The following is an 8072-nucleotide window of genomic DNA, read 5'->3' on the forward strand; positions in this document are numbered from 1 at the left end:
GAATCTTGCTAATCCAACTGCTTTGTCAGATTTAAAAAAGGATTTACTGCGAAAGAATACAATGCGATTATCTGAGCATAGAGCCCCATAAAAAAACAATTTCAACCAGCACAGGCATAACATAATCATAATAATAATTAAAATAAATCGTTTACCTTTGACGATCTTCATCTGTTTGCAATTCCAATGCTCATTGTTACACAATGAATGATCTTTTGTTTGATAAAATCCGTTTTGATAGCCTAACACGAAAGATTTTGTGAACCGCTTGTGTCGTGAATTTCGTCTCATTCCATTTTCGACGACACATTCCAGGTAAATAACCCACACAGAACGTGACTTTTCCAGTCATGTTTGATTTCACTGCAATCAACTGGTTTGTTTGTAACACAATCAAACCTGATGGGTCATTTCGCGGGATGTATTGACTGAAAGAAACCGATTTGAAGACAACAAGTCATGACATCATTGTGCACCAATGATTTGCTCGCTGTTTCGTTGATTGACTGTATTTTAACCCAATGACCACTGATCGTCTTGAAATCGAGCTGGGTAGATAGCCAATGAGCTGAGGTAAACGGCAATAGGTCATGTTTATGTGTTGCAAGACCAACCCATGTAGTAAGCTCAGGCGTAAAGAGAGTAATTCGCTATTAAAGTTTCATACCAGAAGGAGAAACACATATTACGCACAGCGTTGTTTCGCATATTCAGCTGTTTATATATCAATCATTATGGCGACTAAGTCATGGAAAGCTAAATCTAAGTCTAGATATACAGATGTACACACCATTTAAGAATAAATTGATTGGGAAAGTGAGACAGAGATTGTTGTAGGACGATTCATTTAGCGATTGTGGAGGAATATTTTTTGAACGGGAGAGGTTTGAAATTAATAATATAAAATATTATTTGTGATTTATTTTTATTTTTTAGAAGCAATATATAAACATGTAATGTCATGAAATGTGAGATGCGTGTGTCTGCCGCCCCACTCCAACCCACATGAAATAGCCTATTTGAGGCTGTTGAGGGGAGGGCAGGCCCACAACAATATCCAAAGTGAAATGGAGACAGTAGATACAGCTGGTCTGTTGTAATATAATAAAGACAGTAGATCTAGCTGGTCTGTCATAATATAATAGAGACAGTAGATCTAGCTGAAATGTCATAATATAAAAGAGACAATAGATCTAGCAGGTCATAATAATATATTCAACCTTATGTTCCCTGTACTCTATATATATATCTGTTTATTATACCTGTTGATACAGGGCTCATATGTGAAACTATTCTAACTGAACATTTTTTTTCACAGTGACACTGACTCCGAATGGCAGCCCCCAGGGCCAAGGTTTCCATCCCCCACTGAAGCTGGTTCATCCAGCTCCTGCCACAAGTGGTGTTCATCTGCCCAAATTTATTTCTGCAGGCATGGATGTGCCTCAGGGCCAAAAGGGCACAGCATGGAGGCGTCGCTGTGTTCTTTGCAAAATTAAGTCCCCCATCACCTGCGCCACATGCTTGGTGATCCTCTGCTTTACAGCAGAAAGAGACTGCTATGGAACCTGGCATCAGCAGCACAATATTGTGTAGAGCTTTGGCAAAGTGGATGGGGTTATATCCTTTCTGTTTGGCCCTGTCCGGGGGTCTCATCGGATGGGGCCACAGTGTCTCCTGACCCCTCCTGTCTCAGCCTCCAGTATTTATGCTGCAGTAGTTTGTGTCAGGGGACTAGGGTCAGTTTGTTATATCTGGAGTACTTCTTCTGTCTTATCCGGTGTCCTGTGTGAATTTAAGTATGCTCTCTCTAATTCTCTCTTTCTCTCTCTCGGAGAACCTGAGCCCTAGGACCATGCCTCAGGACTACCTGGCACGATGACTCCTTGCGGTCCCCAGTCCACCTGGCCTTACTGCTGTTCCAGTTTCAACTGTTCTGCCTGCGGCTATGGAACCTTAAACTGTTCATATTTACTCTTGAGGTGCTGTCCTGTTGCATCCTCTACAACTACTGTGATTATTATTATTTGACCCTGCTGGTCATCTATGAACGTTTGAAAATCTCGGCCATGTTCTGTTATAATCTCTACCTGGCACAGCCAGAAGAGGACTGGCCACCCCTCATAGCCTGGTTCCTCTCTAGGTTTCTTCCTAGGTTTTGGCCTTTCTAGGGAGTTTTTCCTAGCCATCGTGCTTCTACACCTGCATTGCTTGCTGTTTGGTGTTTTAGGCTGGGTTTCTGTACAGCACTTTGAGATATTAGCTGAAGTACGAAGGGCTATATAAATACATTTGATTTGATAGAGGACTGAGAGTCTTCCAAATATTGAAAGTGTGTAAATCGTTACCCATGTTATTTTGTAAATGTATATAATTTTTTCTTAATTTTTTCCCCCATATTTTTTTCTCAAATGTTTTTTTTTTGTTTGGGGGGGGGGTGTTAGAATACCATTTTGTTTTTTTGTATACAGTTATTTGTTTCAAAATGTATACCTTCACCAATTTGGCCACTTGGGTACATTTGGGCTATTATGTGGGACACCTGGGTGACTTCATGATAAATGTCATGTAGCAAACTCATTTTGGAAGTTATCATTCTTTGCACAAGTACTGTTGCCCTCTTATGTTTTTCACTTAAATTGTCCCCATCTTCCTATCTGAATGTTTGTTTTATCTTGTTCATTTTAAAGATGATGATACAACAATAAAAAAAAACGTATGTTTGTTTTCATTGTATTATCTAAACCAGATCTATTGTGTTATATTCTCCTACATTCAATTCACATTTACACAAACTTCAGAGTGTTTTCTTTCAAATGGTACCACTTGGGACAAGTGCCTGAGCTACAGGCTGTTAGATTTGGGTATGTCTTCCGCCTGTCTCAAGGCGGAAATTGAAAAAAGTAGGGGGTAGCTCTAAGAGGCTTTAGGCCTCGATAGTCAATACACGGGCACAGACCTCCCTCCTTCTTCACAAAAAATAAACTCAAGGAGGCGGGTGAAGTGGAGGACCGAATGTACCCCTGACACAGAGATTCGGAGACATATGTCTCCTTAGCCGCCGTCTCCACCCGGCACAGCCAGAAGAGGACTGGCCACCCCACATGTGCTCTCTCTAATTCTCTCTTTCTCTCTTTCTTTCTCTCTCTCGGAGGACCGGAGCCCTAGGACCATGCCCCAGGACTACCTGACATGATGACTCCTTGCTGTCCCCAGTCCACCTGGCCGTGCTGCTGCTCCAGTTTAAACTGTTCTGCCTTATTACTATTCGACCATGCTGGTCATTTATGAACATTTGAACATCTTGGCCATGTTCTGTTATAATCTCCACCCGGCACAGCCAGAAGAGGACTGGCCACCCCACATAGCCTGGTTCCTCTCTAGGTTTCTTCCTAGGTTTTGGCCTTTCTAGGGAGTTTTTCCTAGCCACTGTGCTTCTACACCTGCATTGCTTGCTGTTTGGGGTTTTAGGCTGGATTTCTGTACAGCACTTTGAGATATCAGCTGATGTACGAAGGGCTATATAAATACATTTGATTTGATTTGATTTGACAGGGGATACACGTGACTCCTGGGAAGTGCCGCATCTACCTGAAGGTGTATCGCACAATCCCCCCAACGATGGACTGGTATTGAGTCGCCTTCTTCTTAGAGAAGGCGAGAGCCAAATTGGAATATTCATGGGGAATGCGCACAGTGGAGACCTGGTCTGGATTTTCCACCGTAGTAGCAGCAATGGAAACCCCCAAACACCTCCCTGAGCACTCTCGCGACCACGCCGTGAGAGCCCTCCATTGCCATGAAACAGTGGGGTCATGACCATCTATCCAGGGAAGGCCTAGCACCATGGGAAATGCAGGAGAGTCAATGAGGAATAGACTGATTCTCTCCCTGTGACCCCCCTGCGTCACCATGACCAAAGGAGTGGTGGCCTCCCTGATAAAGCTGGACCCTAATGGTCTACTGTCCAACGCGTGAACTGGAAAGGGCCTAACCACTGGAACAATGGAGATCCATTGGTGAATGCTCTGTCGATAAAATTTCCTGCCGCGCATGAATCGACGAGCGCCTTATGCTGGGTATGCGGGGAAAACAATGGGCAAATGCTCTGCCGATTTGCAAAAACAGATGGGCAACAGAGGGCTCTGGGTGAGAATGGTGCAAGCTCACCTGGGATGACACCAGAGAGCTCGGCCTGCTGCCTTGACCCCCAGAGGAACCATCCCAACACCGACCAGCAGTGTGATCTCTGTGGCCACAGATGAAGGGCAAGCTCCTGGGTGCTCCTCATCCCCTGCCTCAGGTGGAAGAGACGTTTACCTGCCACCCTACCCTCGGGCGGGTTGTCAAAGACTGCCCGGAAACGGCGGGTGAACTCCTCAAAGTGGTTAAGCGCCGCATCTCCTTCTACCCACACGGCTTTGGCACATTCCAGGGCTTTCCACCAAGAGGCACGAGATGAGGGCGGACACCCTCTCACGTCCCGAAGGAGCCGGGTGGACGGTCCCCAGATACAGGTCCAGCTGCAGCAGGAACCCCTGGCAACTTCCCGCCATCCCATCAAACTCCCTGGGAAGGGCGAGACGAATTCCACTGGGACCGGGTGCAGAGGAGGCGAGTAGTGGAGAGCCCTGTTGTGCTGGTGAAGGTGCTGGAGAGACTCCCTGTCTCTCCCAGCAGTCCATAGTCTGGACGACACGGTCCATGACAGTGCCGAGATGGTAAAGCATCGCCGCATGCTCCCAGACGCGCTCGTCTACCCCCACAACGGGGGCACCCTCTCCTGCTGACTCCATTGATGGGTGTGGAATTCTGTAACGGAGTGAATGACTGGTTGCCGGGAAGTCAGGCGCAGGAGAGCAGAGATGGGTGATTACAGAACTTTAATATACACCTTGGCCCAAAGGCACAGGCGAGGCAGCACAAAGCACAACCATGGTAACATGAACCGGATTAAACTTAACAAACAAACCTAGGTTTGAAACAAACCTAGCACAAGCCAGCCTGTAGTGTAACACCCTACACAAAGAACAATTTCACACATAGACATGGGGGAAACAGAGGGTAATATACATTTAGTCTGATGAGGGAATGTGAACCAAACGTGTGAGAAAACAAGACAAAACAAATGGAAAATGAAAGTCGGAGCAGCGATGGCTAGAAGACCGGTGACGTCGACTGCCAAACGCCGCCCGAATAAGGAGAGGGACCGACTTCGGCGGAAGTTGTGACACTTATGGACATAGAAACTTGCTGTTTTTAACTGTGCTAGAATGGTTAAAAAATATACAGTGCATTTGGAAGGTATTCAGACTCCTTCACCTTTTCCACATTTTGTAATGTTACAGCCTTATTCTCATTCTAAAAAGCAAAAACAGGTTTTAGACATTTTTGCAAAAAAAATTAAAACAAGAATACCTTATTTACACAAGCATTCTGACCCTTTGCTATGAGACTCGAGCTCAGGTGCATCTTTTTTCCACTGACCATTCTTGAGATGTTTCTACAACTTGATTGGAGTCCACCTGTGAACTCAATTGATTGGACATGATTTGGAAAGGCACACGCCTGTCTATGTAAGGTCCCCAGTTGACAGTACGTCAGAGTAAAAGCCATGAGGTCGAAGCTATTGTAGAGCTCTGAGACAGGATTGTGTCTTTAAAAAAATAAAAATACAAGGCAAGTCAGTTAAGAAATAATTCTTATTTACAGTGACAGCCTACCTTGTTCAGGGGCAGAACTACAGATTTTTACCTTGTCAGTTCAGGGATTCGATCCAGCAACCTTTCGGTTACCGGTCCAACGTTCTAATCACTAGGCTACCTGCTACCCCGAAAGAGGCATTGTGCAGAGGCACAGACCAAAACATTTATTCAGCATTAAAGGTCTCTAAAGGGCTCTCTGACCATGAGAAACAAGATTATCTGGTCTGATGAAACCAAGATTGAACTCTTTGGCCTGAATGCTAAGCGTCACGTCTGCAGGAAACCAGGAAACACTTATCACGTGGCCAATACCATCCTTATGGTGAAGCATGGTGGTGGCAGTATCATGCTGTGGGGATGTTTTTCAGTGGCAGGGACTGGGATACTAGTCAGGATCGAGGGAAAGATTAATAGAACAATGTACAGAGAGATCCTTGAGGAAAACCTGCTCCAGAATGCTCAGGACCTCAGATTGGGGGTGAAGATTCACCTTCCAACAGGACAACGACTCTAAGGACACAGCCAAGACAGTGCAGGAGTGGCTTCGAGGCAATGGGAGAAACTCCCCAAATACAGGTGTGCCAAGCTTGTGGCGTCATACCCAAGAAGACTCAAGGCTGTAATCGCTGACAATGATGCTTCAAGGAAGTAATGAGTAAATGTTAAGAATACTTATGTAAATGAAATATTTCCGTTTTCTTATACATTTGCAAAAATGCCTAAAACCCTGTTTTTGCTTTGTTATTAAAGGGTATTGCATGTAGATTGATGAAGGGGGAAAAACAATTTAATCCATTTTAGAATAAGGCTGCAATGTAACAAAATGTGGAAAAAGTGAAGGGGTCTGAATACTTTCCGCACTGTATATATCGGTATTGGTCGATGTTGCAAATAAAATATTAGATGTAGGTATTGGCCCATAATTTTAATGTGTAAAAACAGATAAAACATTTTTTTAATGTGTAGAAATTATAATGGATGAGACTTTGATCAACCTTCATTCACCCACTCAAAAAGACAGCCAGAAGTTTGTTGAATATAGTACCAGTCAAAAGTTTAGACACATCTGTTCATTCCAGGGTTTTTCTTTATTTGTACTATTTTCTACATTGTAGAATAATAGTGAAGACATCAAAACTATGAAATATCACATATGGAATCATGTAGTAACCCAAGAAGTGTTAAATATATCAAAATATATTTTATATTTGAGATTCTTCAAATAGCCACCCTTTGCCTTAATGACAGCTTTGCACAGTCTTGGCATTCTCTCAACCAGCTTCGCCTGGAATGCTTTTCCAATAGTCTTGAAGGAGTTCCCACATATGCGGAGCACTTGTTGGCTGCTTTTGGTAATTCTAATGGACTTATCCTCTGCAGCAAAGGTAACTCTGGGTCTTCCATTCCTGTGGCGGTCCTCATGGGAGCCAGTTTCATCATTGCGCTTGATGGATTTTTCGACTGCACTTGAAGAAACTTTCAAAGTTCTTGACATTTTTTCCGTATTGACTGACCTTCATGTCTTAAAGTAATGATGGACTGTCATTTCTCTTTGCTTATTTGAGCTGTTCTTGCCATAATATGGACTTGGTCTTTTACCAAATAGGGCTATCTTCTGTATAACCCCGTACCTTGTCACAACACAACTGATTGGCTCAAACGCATTAAGAAGGAAAGAAATTCCACAAATGAACTTTTAAGAAGACACATTTGTTAATTGAAATGCATTCCAGGTGACTGCCTCATGAAGCTGGTTGAGAGAATGCTAAGAGAGTGTAAAGATGTCATGAAGGCAAAGGGCGTCTATTTGAAGAATCTCTAATCAAAAATATATTTTGATTTAACACTTTTTTGGTTACTAAATGATTCCATATGTGTTATTTCATAGTTTTGATGTCTTCACTATTATTCTACAATGTAGAAAATAGTAAAAAAAAAAAAAACTTGACTGGTATTAATACCCTTTTAATTGTGATTTTTCAACTGAACTGCAGCACTCTCAGAACCCCTACTTCCTGCAGCTATGTTGGTCAGGGCAAAGCTGTCTTCCCACATAATAACACATTTCCTATACAACTTGCAGTGCCATTAACATTGGATGACATTAGCTGCTTTGCATTTCATGAAAACATCTGGGTAGCTTTGATGTGTCGTCTACACTGTGCTGTGGCAACAGAAGTGGTATTGGTTTATTTTATCTAATAATCAGCTGAGGTGACAATAACTTGATAATGCTGCCTTTACGTACGACTATGATGCATGTTTTAGCTCTGAGTGGTGATTTGAGATAGTGCCGACGGCATTCCTATTGGTTTAATGGAAACGTGATGACATGTAAGATTTACTCACGTAGTATAAAACCTCCCC

Source organism: Oncorhynchus masou, chromosome 11 (genome assembly GCF_036934945.1).
Source record: "Oncorhynchus masou masou isolate Uvic2021 chromosome 11, UVic_Omas_1.1, whole genome shotgun sequence".
Lineage (NCBI taxonomy): Eukaryota > Metazoa > Chordata > Actinopteri > Salmoniformes > Salmonidae > Oncorhynchus > Oncorhynchus masou.